Raw genomic sequence first — 16610 nt, forward strand, 5'->3', positions numbered from 1 at the left:
AAAAATGAAGCAGGTTCATTCTTCTCGGGGTAAAACACTCGCATGCTTTAACACTTCTTTGGCTGAAGAAAGGAGCAAGTGGAGATAAATGGGCCGATCTGGATCTGTGTAATCCAGGGCCCAGCAAACCTGGCAACTCAGGGGGCCAGGACAGTGCGGCAAACCTGGCAACTCAGGGGGCCGGGACAGTGCGGCAAACCTGGCAACTCAGGGGGCCAGGACAGTGCGGCAAACCTGGCAACTCAGAGGCCGGGACAGTGCGGCAAACCTGGCAACTCGGGGGGCCGGGACAGTGCGGCAAACCTGGCAACTCGGGGGGCCGGGACAGTGCGGCAAACCTGGCAACTCAGGGGGCCGGGACAGTGCGGCAAACCTGGCAACTCGGGGGGCCGGGACAGTGCGGCAAACCTGGCAACTCGGGGGGCCGGGACAGTGCGGCAAATCTGGCAACTCGGGGGGCCGGGACAGTGCGGCAAACCTGGCAACTCGGGGGGCCGGGACAGTGCGGCAAACCTGGCAACTCGGGGGGCCGGGACAGTGCGGCAAACCTGGCAACTCTGGGGGCCGGGACAGTGCGGCAAACCTGGCAACTCGGGGGGCCGGGACAGTGCGGCAAACCTGGCAACTCGGGGGGCCGGGACAGTGCGGCAAACCTGGCAACTCGGGGGGCCGGGACAGTGCGGCAAACCTGGCAACTCGGGGGGCCGGGACAGTGCGGCAAACCTGGCAACTCTGGGGGCCGGGACAGTGCGGCAAACCTGGCAACTCGGGGGGCCGGGACAGAGCGGCAAACCTGGCAACTCGGGGGGCCGGGACAGTGCGGCAAACCTGGCAACTCGGGGGGCCGGGACAGTGCGGCAAACCTGGCAACTCGGGGGGCCGAGACAGTGCGGCAAACCTGGCAACTCGGGGGGCCGGGACAGTGCGGCAAACCTGGCAACTCGGGGGGCCGGGACAGTGCGGCAAACCTGGCAACTCGGGGAGCCAGGACAGTGCGGCAAACCTGGCAACTCGGGGAGCCAGGACAGTGCGGCAAACCTGGCAACTCGGGGGACCGGGACAGTGCGGCAAACCTGGCAACTCGGGGGGCCGGGACAGTGCGGCAAACCTGGCAACTCTGGGGGCCAGGACAGTGCGGCAAACCTGGCAACTCGGGGGGCCAGGACAGTGCGGCAGTGTGGGCTGCAAGATGCCGTGAAAACGTAATGTGATTAAGCTGTAAACAGGAGTAAGATAAGCAGACTCCACACGGCTTAATTCCGTTTTTTCCTCTGAAAATGACCTTTTTACAGTTAAGATAATCTGAAAATGCTTCTTTCATGGCAGCGTCTTATTCAGAGTAGCTTCTTCTCCAGGTTATAATGTCAGAATATTGCTGTCCATGTAAATAGCAGTCCATGTAAATAAGGTGACTTGACTTTAACTTGCCCAAGAAAAAAATACTTGACTTACTTACGATGAGTATGCAGTATGGAAGTATGCAGTATTCGGTTTCAAACCCAGCCCAAGAGTCTGGGCCCTCGGCCTGTCTCCTGCTTCCAAATACACGCTGACAAAATAACCAAATTAAATCGAGAAAGAGTGAATAATTCTTATATATTAACCGCTTTTGTTTGTGGATGCAGGAGGTTCCGGTTCTTTGCAGAGAAAAACATGAAATCAGTAAGAAAAAGAGAAGATGGAGGGGATATAATTCTACCCTGGCTACAACATTAAACTCCAAGTCGATAAACGATACATTTTTCCTGGAAAAAGCAAAAGCTTTAGACTTTCTGTTGCCATGGCTGCAGCCATGAAACACTTTCGATTACCGCCAGCACGTGTGGATCCAAGGACGAAGCCATAACAAGCAGCGGCATTAATGTTACTGCAAGATGTGCAGCCGCCGCGGCGCGGATTACCGCAGTTAACTGGGCTCCTAATGGGGTAGTTTTTCAGGCACGTGTCTTTAAAAAGGAGCAGGATTCAATCACATCCAAGTGCATTAGTGGAAATCAGGGAGAGGATGTGCAGTCAGTGCTTCACACACCGAGAATGAAATCAGTTTTAGGTGGAGGACAGGTTCATTTTTCACATTTTCTGGCTTTTACTTGGACGAATCTCCGATTCTGAGACATTTCCCTCTTGGCTTCTCCCATAAAACACTGTTATGTCCGTAATGAGACAACTTAAAGAGGGATTTCCACAGCAACTTTGCAGCAGAGCAAGAATTACATCTATTACCAGTGATTTGATAGCGTGGAGTGAACAACAGCGGAATGATAATAACAGTAATACGGCCTGAGCCATTGTGCGTGCTCCCACGACTCCCGATGTGGCTGTGAACAGGGACATTATAAGGGTGACTGCTCTTTGATTGTGGAAACTAGTAAATCAGTCTGCAATCAGACATCCCATTTGAGGTATTTGTGTATTTTGGATTTATTGCTCCCCACATCGCCCCCCCCCCCCCTACCCATCTCTGAGCAACACTGGATTTTCTTTACTGGGGAATACACTGTTGAGAAGTTTATAGAGGAGCACTTAAGTCCACAGACGGGTTTACTGCTGGCTCCATGAGCTCGGTGTGAAATAACAAACACTTCTCCTAAAACACTTTCACTGCTCTGCAGAAAATGAGGGGTTATTGAAACCCAAAGGAGTGGAGACAGATTCATATCTGCACGCGGCCTTAGGGAGCGTGGAGGTGAGTTTCTGCATGCATCATCACCCTGGAGGAAGGTCGGCCGCAGAGCGCCGACTCGCAGGAGCGTCCGTTTGTGGGATTCCATCCATAAAAATGCTAATTTACCGCCGCCGATGGGAGATTAATCGAAATAAACAAAACTTTGAGCCACTTTTTAAAGCCAGAAGTATTCGAAGAAGAGGGTGAGGCGAATTAAAAGGATGCACAAATATGAAAATAACAAAAAAAAACATGAAGGCAAAGCCTGCTAACGGCCTTTTGAACCACTGACATCAGCGGCGTCAATTCAGCCAAAGCTAACTATAGTCACATGACATCAGTATCAATCAATAAATATACATGAACAGCAAATAATAATCAAAGCAGCAGTGTGGGCTACAAGATGCCGTGAAACTCCGGCAGGACGTAATGTGATTAAGCCGTAAACACGAGTAAAATCAGCAGACTTCCCATGGTTTAATTCCATTTTTTCCCCGGATAATGACCTTTTTTCAGTTAAGATAATCTGAAAATGCTTCTTTCATGGCAGCGTCTTATTCAGAGTAGCTTCTTCTCCAGGTTATAATGTCAGAATATTGCTGTCCATGTAAATACCAGCGCAGCTGCCATCTTGGAACCACTGTCAATGTGAATAAATGGTCATGTGAGCTGGTTTTAGGCTTTTTAATCCAGAAAAAATCCAATCATGCACTAAAAGGGTCAGAATCTGGACTTAAACCGGGTCTGCTGAAACCTTCACCCTCTTTAAATGTTGAGCGACCTGGCAACCCAGAATTTAAGCGTCCAACTGGCTTATGGTTAAAGTATTCGATGATCATAGTTCCCTTAAAATAAACTAGATGTTGTGTTTTTTTTGTCTTTGTTTGATGGAAATAAACGGATGAAACGCGTGAGAAACTCATTTTTCAATCGATTTATTTAAATGCGATTCTGCACGGCCGTTTATTCGAGCGTTACTGGAAAAATCTATGACCTAATCTCTAAACTACGCGAACGAACTTTGTTCTTCTCCATGTTCGGTACAGGAATTACTTTCATATAAGAAACACTGATGCAGATCAGTCTGTAATAATCCAATATGGGCCAATAGCATCATCCAATAAATCGGCCATGAATGGCAAGTAACTGTTAAGTAACAGCTCCAACTTCTGCTTACAATCAGTAAACCTGCTAAAATAAACTTAATAAATGCAAAAATAATAGGAAATTATGAAACCTGTCAAGTTTTCCCCGCAGCTTTCATATTTTTCTGCCATTTATTCAGAGACGGCCCAAGGCATATGCCAACTATGCGGTCGCTTAGGGCCCCCACGCCACCAGGGGGCCCCAGAGAGCACTGAGACGATGTGATAAAAAAGTAAATATATACATGAAATTAAAATAACATTGAATAATTCAAACGAAATTGTATTACACCAGAAAAAAAAGAAAAAAAAATTCACAAAATACTAATACTAGGTTAATTTATGCCTCCTGTTGGCTGCTGCCACCGTTGGGCAAAATTATTTAAGTATTGTATTTATTATTTAAGTATTTAATTTTGATTACAACTTTATTTTTCTGTAAGATAATGTGAATGTCATTTGATTCTATTTTGTATTTTGAACATTTTGCACACCATTGCACATCTGAAAGAAATTAAACTATTTAACGTGTTTACTATAAATGCAGTCTCCAGCCTGCTGATGTTACTTTCAAATAGTTAAATTAATGAGCCACACTTATACATCACTCTTTATGTAGAAGTTAATTAAACCATATTTATGAGTTTATGAGTTTGCTATCCCTTTAAGGTTAAAAACAAGAATGACACCTGTATAATGTAAGATGATTACAAATAATGCTAATGATTGTGGGTCCGTTACACACATAACAGTGTAGCCTATGGAATAATGAGGCATCTGGAGCTGAGGTGATGGTAGGGGGGCCCCAAATGAAATTCTGCTTAAGGCCCCATAAAGGCTTGGGCCGGCCCTGCATTTATTGACTGGCATTCTTACGATTTGGTCTAATCCAAATAATGACTGAAGGTAAAAGGAATTACTTTCATATCAGAAACATTGATGCAGATCAGTCCACAATAATCCAATTTGGGCCGATAGCATCATAACAGCTCCAACTTCTGCTTACAATTAGTAAACCTGCTAAAATAAACTTTAGTTGAAAGCAAAAATGATAGGAAATTATGAGTTTTCCCTGCAGGTTTCATATTTTTCTGCCATTTATTGACTGGCATTCTTACGATTTGGTTTAATCCAAATAATCACCGAAGGTAAAAACTCTGCTCCAAGAAAAGCAGTCGGCTGGTGCCAACACAAATCGCTCTACTTATCATTCCACAGCAAACATGTCTCTGCATTACATGCATTTTTAAAACCAACACCCTTATTTTCTGCATGCTTTACATCCTCTGCCATTTAAAGAGCATACTTTGCATATCAGCACATGCATAGTTAGAGGTAATGACATAATTTAGAGAGCGACGGCTGCAGCCAAACAGACAAAAAAAAAAAAAAAAAACCCTGCTGACGTTTTAAAGATAGTGTTAAAACACACTATAATTATGATGCATTAACTTTCCTTTCCGAGATGCACGACCCAGTTTGGCTTATCATAAAACAAGAGCAATAATTCTCTGGTGAGGAAGAGTGGAAACCTGACAGATCTGAGGGAAAACAGATTCCAACCTTCGGCATCCCAAAAAGAAACGCTTCACCTATTTTATGTTCGGTGGCTCATGCTGCTTTGTTTCAAGCTGCTTGGCCGACTGTGGGTCTGGCCTGCTGATTGCACTGATAGACACGGAGGAATCCGACGCCGGCTGCCAGAAACCACAGAGGAAAGAGGATAGGACCCTCGGCCGGCTGCCGGTCTGCGTCGGGTAGACGCTGGTAGTCCCGCTCCTCGGTATGCGGGGGCTTACGTTGGAGGGCCGCTCCAAAAAGGAGGTGCCAGTCTGTGGTCTGCTCGGCAGAAAACACAATTATTTTTAATGAACACCCGGGAAAACAAATAGCTGGCATTAGCCATGCCGTCTGCGACGCAGCCCATGAGCATTAGTTATGCAATCAAATCTACACCAGCACAGACAAGCAGCAGGGCTCAGCGTTTAGAGGAGCGTTCAGTGCAGGCGTACGGGAAGGAGGCGGGTGGAGACGGAGATACACCTTACAATTAGAGACCTAAAGGAAAACAGTGGCTGCTCCCTTACATTCCTCATGATAAGAAGAAGAAGAATTCTCTCGTTCAGGCTAATTTTATTCTAAATACACACCAGAAAGAATTGGCTTTAGGGGAGGAAACAGCTCCTGTAGAAGCGAAGCCTAAAAACAAAGAAGAGGGTCGGTGGTTTGATCCCCGTGACGTCTGTGTGAATGCTGAACGTGGCCTACAGAGCTGTATCAATGCAGTTAATTTACCTTCACAGTTCAATGTTAAAAATGCAGAGAAACTGGGATCCAAGTCCTCGTTCCTGCTCAGCCTTAAAGGGACAGTTCGCCTCTTTTGACATGAAGCTGTGTAACATCCCATATCAGCAACATCATTTATGAACATCTTCTTCCCCCTGCTGCGTCCTGTGAGCAGAGTTCCAGCCTCGTTTTGGTGTTGATGAAGGTAGTCCGGCTAGTTGGCTGGGGTTTAAAAAATAAAGCGTCTTGCTTCTCAGAACAATATGCGTTCAACAGAGTAATACATTTGCATCACAAAATGGTTCTCCAAGAAAAAGTCAGACCTCACAATCGCTTGGCCCTATTTTCTCTCCCTTCGTATCACTGGCATCACATTTTATCCGACGCTGCTCGCCTGCCGGAGCTCCACAGCCTGATCAACCATCTCACCCTTTGTGTTACAACACATATTCTCTGCTTTGTAGGAAGATGTGACCTTCATTAAATACCCACATCTTCCAGGTTTGTGTGCTTTCTCCTAAATCTTTCTCCTTCCTTTCAGTTTCACCTGGATGCAAACTGTGCTTTCAAAATAGAAAATTTCACTGAATTCATGACTTGATTTGGCAGCTTGGACCCATTTATGTGACCCAACATCAGACTCATCTGCCAATGGAACTAGTGAAAATCGGCTTGTCACGATTTCTTGAAATAAGATGTGATATTTAGGACTTTTGAGATAAAAGTGATCTTGAAATTAGCTTAAAAACCTCGTCAAATGTAAAAAAAAGCTTGTTTCACGTGAAATATGACTCAAAACAATTTGTTTTCAAGAATTTTTCATTTAACAAGATATTCCAGATGTATTGTCTTCCAACAAGTCCCTATATCTGGCTGAAATAGTACTTGTTAGGCAGTCTTATATTCAGTGTAATGAGATATTTTGACTAGAAATTAAACAAATATACTTGGTAAGACTGTGGGTGAGATATCCGAGTTATTTACGTCTCTCAAAGCAGCTAATATTCCAGGTTTGTTATTCAAACGAGAAGAAAACCGAAGTATAAATCAGAGGTTTATCAGCTTTAAAGTTTAAAGAACGGCCATTAAGAAACACAAACACCAGCTGGATCCCCGAAGTGACTCCGATCACCGTTTGCATCTTTTAAAAAGAAACAAAAATCAAGCAGAATCCAAAGTTATTTCATGCCGTTTCCTAAACATAGATCACATCTAAATTACACCACCTGAGGGCAACTTCCTCTTTTATAGGAAACTGAGTAATGCACTTAAGCGTAGTACAGTTTGATGGATTATCTCTCACCGAGGTAGAGTTACCTCAAAATGTTCAGCGTTTGATTTACTCGGCTGGAAATTGGCAGGAGAGACACGGCTGCGCTCGAGTTAAAAATGAAAAAGAGTATAATGCAACTCACAGCCTGAAGGTGAGCGTTATCAGCCGATATATATCTGATGTGTGGCTTTTCTTTTTGGGAAAAACAACTCTTTAATCAAATCAGTGCTGATCTGTGGGCGGTCTGAGTGTTCAGCATTTTCAGAGGCCGGAGAGGCCGACACAATCCACAGTTCATCAAGTTTTTCACACGCTCATTCAGGCAGAAAACCCCCCGAAATTACCCGAATACACTGGAAAAAAAGAAAATCAAAGTCTTACCAAGTATATTTGTCTCATTTCTGGTCAAAATATCTAAGACACAGCTGCCTAACAAGCACCATTTCAGCCAGATATAGGGACTTGTTGGAAGACAATACATCTGGAATATCTTATTAAGTGAAAAAGTCTTGAAAACAAATTGTTTTGAGTCACATATCAAATGAAACAAGCTTTTTTTTTCATTTGAAGAGGTTTTTAAGCTAATTTCAAGATCACTTTTAACTCAAAAGTCCTAAATATCACATCTTATTTCAAGAAATCTTGACAAACCGATTTTCACTAGTTCCATTGGCAGATTTTTTTGCTTATTTCAAGCAAAAACGTCTCGTATTTGTTGTTTTTCTTACTTATTTTTGGAGGGGCATTTTTTCAGTGTACCGTAATACGCTTCAGATTTCAATATGCAGAATTATAGTCGACACCTCTCGGTGTTTGAATTGTTGACAACTCGTGAAGTTCTTCCAACAGAAACAGGCCCAAATCCGTCCCTTCACTTCCATTCACCTTCCAAACACCAATCTGAACGTTCATCCCAAAACACTCGTTCTTCATTACATGTGAAGTTTTTACTCCTGGGAACAAGTGTTGGTTATTTCTGTCGGGATAAAAGGAAGCACAAAGTCAGGCATCTCCAGTTTTAGTGCTACAGAGGTGGGTAGTAACGAGCTATATTTACATGAGTAAGTTTTTGAAAACATTATACTTCCAGGAGTAGTTTTAAATCTGTATACTTTTTACTTTTCCTTGAGTAGATGTGTGCAGCAGAAGCTGTCCTCTTACTCCGCTACATTAGGCTACAATGAGCTGGTTACTTTTCTTCTTACCTCTTTGGTATTCTACGCCTCATTATTTTTATCCCCCCGCGTACGCCTCATTTTAATGTTTTATTCTGACAGAGAGAGAGACTTCCGCCAAAGGCTCTACCACCTGACTGTGTTCCACCAATCAGACGCAGCCGTGCAGTCTGGTCACGTGACCGTACTCGATCTCAGCGGCGGGACGGGTTAGCTTTAGCATTAGCAGTCGTAGCAAACAAACAAAGAAACAGATGAAAAATGTCAGAACCAACGGTGGGAAATGAAGACGCAGACGAGGCCTCATACTGAAAGCATGTTTACCTTACAAAGAGTGAGAAACAGCAGCTACATTATGTGTCTTCTGTGGCAACCAAAACAAACGCACATTTCAGCAGAAACTCAACATCTAACTTGAGGAAACATGTAGCGCTAAGTTTCCTAAACTCGTTTTTTCCCCCATGGATAGGTGAATGTTTGTTTTTTAGGTTACATATGGGTTACATATGTTTTAAACATTTCCTAAGTCTCTTTTATTTGTTATTGAAGTTCTTAAATTTACCTGGATTATTTTAATTTAAGCTATTTTTTAATTAATTCATTCATTTAAATTTATTTTATCAATTGGATGAACTCTAATTGGCCTAAAGATGATTATTTAGTATTTTTGTCTGTCTGATTGAATGCTTGTGTTAACAAATAAATCAGACGTTACTCAACAGTTACTCAGTACTTGAGTAGTTTTTTTCACCAAGCGCTTTTTTACTCTTACTCAAGTAATTATTTGGATGAATACTTTTTACTTTTACTTGAGTCATATTATTCTGAAGTAACAGTACTTTTACTCTGTTTAAAAATGCATGTATCATGAAACATCTGCCTTTTCCACAGACTGTAGAGGAAGAATAAAAGCATATAAAAGCCCATTCAAACATTAAGAATTTCCTCGAGTGCACCAATATCTCTAATAGCTGTATGAATATATACTAAAAAAAAAAAAAAAAGCAGGACATTGAAAAATAAGCTTCCGAGTGGAGCCATTATTTCGTTCCCTCTGGCAGACAGCGAGGCACCTGGGAAATCTGAGCTGATTTTAACGGGCAGCAGCAGCAGGCCGGCAGAAAAACTATATCACTTTCTTTGGCTAATTAGCCCTTTATATTACCAATCAAAAAGAACCCCACTCTGAAACACAACGGCCGGCCAAGAAATATATTTGTCTTCCATTTGTAAGAGACTGGCAGCGGAGAGACTCCAGGACCGAATATTATTCAACCGAGACATTCCAGGGGATAAAATGTTGCATTAAAGCCAGATCTGAGCGTCTGGTTTGGTCAGTGCAAACGATTTTATTCCCAAACAAACAGACGAGAAGACAAAACTCTTCGGATGCTTCAGGCTGAAGCTGAAAGGAGGTCATTAGGACACATTTTCTTAATGTTTCAGAGGCACCGTGTTGATGATGATGATGTTCGACGGACTTCCTTAAATGTCACGGGTCTTCATCTTCTTTGCATCCGTCCAAGGAACGGTGCTCTCCCCGGTGTTGTTCACCCTGTACACCACTGACTTCAACTACAACTCAGAGACCTGCCACATGCAAAAGTTCTCAGATGACACCGCCATTGTTGCATGCATTAAGAATGGGCAGGAGGGGGAGTACAGGGGACTGGTGGAGAACTTTGTCAGGTGGTGCAGGACCAACCAGCTGCAGCTGAACACCACCAAAACAAAGGAAATGGTGGTTGACTTCAGGCCAACCACCCCGCCACTGGTGCCCGTCTCTATCGAGGGGGAGACAGTGGAGACAGTCTGCACGTACAAGTACCTAGGGGTACATCTGGACAACAAACTGGACTGGTCTGCAAACTCTCACGCACTTTACAACAGTGTTAATTTCGTCAACCAGGACGATGACGAAAATATTTTGTTAACGCCCCTTTTTCCCGTGACGATGACGCACAAAATTGCTTCCAGAAAATAAAAATATGTGGAGAATAAAAAATTATTTTCGTTAACGAGACTAAGACAAGACGAAATTTACAAGCCATGGACGGATGGACATTAAAAAATGTAATTGTTTAATTAATTTGTAATTTGTAATTGTTAATATAAGTGTTTCTTTAACTTCATAGAAGATTACGCGCTGTTGCCCTGTTTGTCCCTGCACGGCGCCTGTCCCACAGTTCAGTCGAGTTCATTTGAGTTTAGGCCCTTCCCATGTCAAGTAACGTAGCCGGTAGCTAGCTATAACTTAACCGTAGCTAGTTCAACTTTGCAGTCCAGTCATGGCGTCGGGCTCGGATACCGGTATACGGTTTGTTGGAGCTGGGCGAAAACAACGCCTGGATGTATGGAGCCATTTCGTTTACAACGCGAAGGACAACAAAACAACCTGCATGATAATGAATGATCATGGCGCCGATGTCGGTGGTGGCCAAGATGTGGGGGGACCGGACTGTGTTATATAAACAAAATAGAGAAAAAGAGAAGCAGTGTGTGGAGAAGTTTTATTCTGTACAGTGTTGACTAAAATTTGACTAAGACTAAAATTGATTTTCGACATTGTGACTAAGACTAAGGCTGTGTTCGAAACCGCCTACTACATACTACATACTTGAAAACGGCATACTCATCGATCAGACAGTATGCAGAGCGTTTACCCACAATGCATTTCGCTCCTGCCCGAGCCGAAATCAGCCGGCCTGAAGCTGATTTCCCTTAAGCTCTAAACTCTGTAAACTTTAGCAACATTTGAAACATTTTCAGGCGAGAAAGTAGTCGTTTAGATCCCCAACGTGTTGAAAACCTGACAAAATACCGGCTGTTTACAATTTTGTTCCCACGAATTCGGCGCTAATAAAGCTAGCCGCAGTGAGCAACGCACTTCCGGTTATGCCGTTTTGACTGCTCTCGTCCCGTTGACTGAATTTGACCGTTCAAATGGCGATCGGCGACGTCACGTTACGTTGCATCTTGGGTAGTTTGAGTGTGACAAGTAACCTCATGATGAATACTCAACATTTCGGAGAATCTAGTATGCATCTAGTATACATCCGGGAACTTAAAAAAGTATGACTAGTAGGAATAGTAGGAGAAGTAGGCGGTTTCGAACACAGCCTAAGACTAAATTAAAAAAAGCTGACGAAATTAACACTGCTCTACAAGAAGGGTCAGAGCAGGCTCTACTTTCTGAGGAAGCTGAGATCCTTCAATGTCTGCAACAGACTCCTGCTGATGTTCTACCAGTCTGTCATGGCCAGTGTGCTCTGCTATGCTGTGACATGCTGGGAGGGGGGCAGAGCATTAGGAAGAGAGATGCTGGACTTCCTTGACAGGTTGGTGAGGAAGGCTGGGTCTGTTGTAGGCACAGAACTGGAGGCTCTCACTACCACAGCTGAGAAGAGGACACTGAGCAGACTCTTCTCTATAATGGACAACCACAGTCACCCTCTTTTTACTGCTTTTCACTTGGACAATAGATACATACTGTGTGTGTGTGTGTGTGTGTGAGATCTGCCTTTTTGCTGAATGTATGGAAGAGTTATATGGCTGATATATGTGCAATGTTGTGTATAGTGCCTTGTGTATTTTGTATTGATATATGTTTGCTACTAGACACCTTAATTTCCTTCGGGATTAATAAATGGTACTCTACCCTTTCTCGTGGTTTAAAAAAAAAAACACATTTAAAGTCGTACCGCTTAATATACGCCATGTAATCCATGTTCCATTTAGTTAGTTAAGTGTGATATGCGGAGGTTAAAATATCCCATTACAGCATCTGGTGTTTGCTTTTTAGTCGCTCAGATAAAACAATATGTCCAAAAATAGATCGAAACCTTGTGTAAAATGTTATTTAAAGAGAATTTCAGCAGTTTTTCAGCATAAAAATCACAATCGGAGAAATCTTGGTCTGAAAACCGGTGCTTTGAGATCTTCAGGTCCTCAAAAAAAAAAAAAAAAAAAAGGAAAGCCGAGCCAGCTTCCCAGCAGCTGTGTGGCGTGCGCTTTGAACTGCTGCGGTGTGGCCTGCTGCTGCTGTGGATTTACTGCACGTTCTGCTGCTGCACAGCAGCTACTGCTGATATAATCCATGATTCACCCGATTTGTAAAATGAAGACAAACGTTTGCCTGGCTGTAATTTGAGACCAGTCGCATGCAAATGCTGTAATTAGAGTTAAAATCATAATCATTACATGCAATAACATATTCTCAGTGTATGTGACACGCTGAATCTGCAGGGAAATGTTCACCGTTGCTGAAAATTAGGTCACCATGATGACCAGTAAATGTTTTAGCTGTTCCAGGGGGGGCACATGAGCGCCACATCAAGCCCAGAGACACGATGCTGAAGTTGGCATCCCAATTGCAAATTAAATGGATGGGCATAAAGGGCCATTTCACTGCATTTTGATCGCCCTAAACTAGGTCCTGTATGGAAACTACAATAGTTACACTGCTCAAATCTGGATGGAATTATTCTAAAGAGGCTATAGATTCATTAAAACCTTGTTTGGGATTTGTGAAACCTATTTCTGATTTGTGAAAATGCAGAACAGGGCCGTTTTACTGAATTTTGATCGCCCTAAACTAGGTCCTGTATGGAAACTACAATAGTTACACTGCTCAAATCTGGATAGAATTGTTCTAAAGAGGGTACAAAGTCTTTAAAACACATTTTATGATTTGTTAAAACTTTATTTGGTCATTGAAAATTCAAAAAGGTGAAATCATCTTGCTGTAAAAGTGCCCCCATGGCTGTGCATTTAGCTGAAGAATCGCACCACAGGCTGCAAACCGGGCGATGAATCAACTTTATTTCCAACTTCTGGGCTGCAGGAGGCAGCTTTTACAGGCCAAAATGTGAAATCTGATGATATTCATGTTAGCAAATGGGAAGATTATCCATTTCTGTAATTGTATCTAATCTTACATGTTAACTTTATGTTTTTTTCACTTTTGATTTCCATCTTGAAACGGGTTATTGTGTCACATCTCTGTAAAACGGGGAGAGATTATCTGAGGTATGGTTTATTTACTCTTTGCTTTTCTTTTTTTAAAAAGCATGTATTTATAGGCTTATGTACAGCTTTTTACTACTAAACTGTCGAAATAAAAGCCAGCGGCTGCATGGAGGTGCACATGGTAAAGTTAACCTGCATATATACACAAAGCAACTTTAATCCAGACTGATAAAGTATTAGAGCAACATATTGCTTCATCTCAGGGCCTGTTTATGCTTGCAGAAAGGTATTTTCCTTTCATTTGCCCCTGCAAAGTAAAAGATTTGGGGCATTTCTTTTCAATGCAGACAAACAGCATCCGGGCTTCTGATTGGCTGGAAGTTAGCGTGAGCAAAGAGGCACCAAAAACAGCTTTTTTTAACATTTTTAACACCAAGTTTCCCTCCATTAACATAAACCTCCACAGCAGAGCAAAGCTAATGAACCAACAACACAAGCAGCTGATGGCTCAGATATTTCTGCATGTCTCTGAGAGCGCCCCCGAGTGGTAAGAAAACGCCAAGAGGAACTATATTCAGAGCTTTAGCTGAAGGAAGATTAACAATAAAGTGAGGCTGCATATTTAAATTTCTCCTTGCCGGACCTGAGAGGGTATTTCAACAACTTCAAAGCAACAGAGGCACTGATTCTGTTGCCTTTTATGAGCAAAGATTCGGTTTGTGAACACGCCACTTCCCAAACATCTTCAGCTTCTGCAGCCTGCTATTAAAAAAGCTCATTTTCCCCTCATGCAACGCTAAATGTACACATTTCTGACAGAAGTCATGTTGTTTGTAGTTAGATTCTCTCCATCTGCTCAGTGGGATGGTGGTCTTAATGAAAATGAGCCTTTAATTCTTAATATTCATGTTTTTGTCCAAACACCATCACTGAATTACCGCCTTCCTATCCAAATATGGTTAAAATAAATAATGAGCAATCTATAAAACAATCAATCTGTAAAAGTCCAGCGTCGTATGGTGCGCTATAAAAAGTGTCGTTAAAAAAGAAAAATCAAGGAAAAATGAGCATTTTCATGGTAAATCATGATGAATAATTCACACGGATAACATGTTTCCACAGCTCGGACACGAACTTTAAATAATAGAAAGTATAAAATATAATATAGAGCCAAAATATTGCTTGCAAACAGTTGAGTTGAGCAGCTTTCTGTCAGTGCAGCCGTTCCAACAGCAGAGGGAGTGAAGACATCAGATATGGGTCAGATGGAGCCCGAAGGATGCAAACAGCAGCTTTGTGCTGAAGTGTCGCCCGTCCAGAGATAAATATACACAAAATATAAGACTACTATAAACTGTAAAATACAACAAACCTGACTAATAAGCTGGGCGATATGCTTAAATCACATCAAGATTATTTCAAACCACAATTTAAAAGCTCTGAACATATGTAATGCGACTTTTTTTCTTGCTTTAACTACCCATAAAAACAGCCATTTTAAGACGAGTTACTGCCAAAAATATTACATTTGGAGATTAATTTCAAATCTTAGAGCGGAGTTGTCATTTTCAAATAGAAAGATAAATGGAATTTGAATCAAAACATGGAGCCATTATCCATTTGAAACCTTTTTTTTTCAGGAACAACAGCCAGAACTCCACTAAAAGCATCCCTGCATCACCAGCTGAGTGACCTCATAGGAAACTACAACCGTCTTCTTCCTTCAGGAAACATCTGGGCCAACACTTCACCAACAAACAGAGAGTCGGGGGTGGGAGAGCAGGGGGAGAAAGGCTCCGAGCCTGCTTTCGCTTTCAACTGAGGGGTAATAAGGAGGATTACAGGGGCAGCAGGGAAATCAACCCTCTTCTTTGATTGCTTTTAACTGCGTTTTAATTTAAATCCTTTTTTTTTTAATTCTCTTTAAATTGCTTGTTTTTATGCTGTTCTTTTAAATGCCTCGTCTTTATGTAAAAGCTGTATAAATAAAGATATCTTTAACCTACAAGTCTTTGTTTCCACTGACACAGCACGGCGTGGGCTCACAGTTTTATCTTTCCACGATAAGTTGCAGGTTTATACAAGAGATGAAGAATAATGCAAAAGCTCCGTTACATTAGATCCTAATGAGCACATTTATACATCCTACAGTGTGTTTTTGGGTTCTCAGTGATGTGCGATTTACGAGTCAATCGTTCAAAACTCGAGATTCTTTTTACTGACTCTGGAGTTACGAGTCATTGTCTCCATTAACTCGTTCACTGACTCACCGCTGCTGCTGCCAGCTAACTGCAAAGAGGAGACATGCCACACAACTGTTATTCTGACTGCAGCTGCGTAAAGGCTGATTCATACTCGGCGCAAACGCGCAACTGTTCTGGCTCGAGAACCATTAATGACGTCATCGAAAGCGCCAGCCCCTTCACAGTTCCTTCAGCTCATAAGCGCAGTTTGCGCCGAGAATGCGTCACATTTGCAGTTCTCTCCAGACCAGCGGGCGTCACTGTTGAGGAAACAAGCTGAAAAGCATACGAAGAAAGCATACACAATGCCACCTGTGGTGTCACGTCAGCAGAGGCTGGCACATCTGATGCGGAATGAATTTACTCTGGGTGTAGAACTGTATATGTATCTCAGAGCTAAGCGGCTGCGGCAAAAACAGAAGAGAAGGTGGAATGTTCGTCCTTTGTAACAAGACAAACTTTGTCAAACGTTGTCCCAGTGTAACTTCATAGACGTGTCGTACAGATGTTTGTAGAGGCGCATCCTCTCGGTCACCGCGGTCTCTGCAGTGTTCAGTTTTTCTTTTTCTTGGTCAGCTGTTTCCGGTTGAGCGCGCGTGAAGTCAGAAAAAAAGTTGTGTGCGCGCCCTTGCGCCGCGCGAGGATTTTCTAGCTTGCGAAGGGGGGCATGGCGGAATTTTGGGACACGTGACCGTTTGCGCCATTTGCGACCAGCTAGTATGAGCGAGGTCGCGCCGAGTATGAATCAGCCTTAAAAGTAAAAAGCTAATTACTGCATTAGCTCTGGAGCTAATACAGCTCACAGGACCCGCGATTCAGGACCTGCGATTCAGGACTCGCGATTCAGGACTCGCG

The sequence above is a fragment of the Odontesthes bonariensis genome, chromosome 21, assembly GCF_027942865.1.
Source record: "Odontesthes bonariensis isolate fOdoBon6 chromosome 21, fOdoBon6.hap1, whole genome shotgun sequence".
Lineage (NCBI taxonomy): Eukaryota > Metazoa > Chordata > Actinopteri > Atheriniformes > Atherinopsidae > Odontesthes > Odontesthes bonariensis.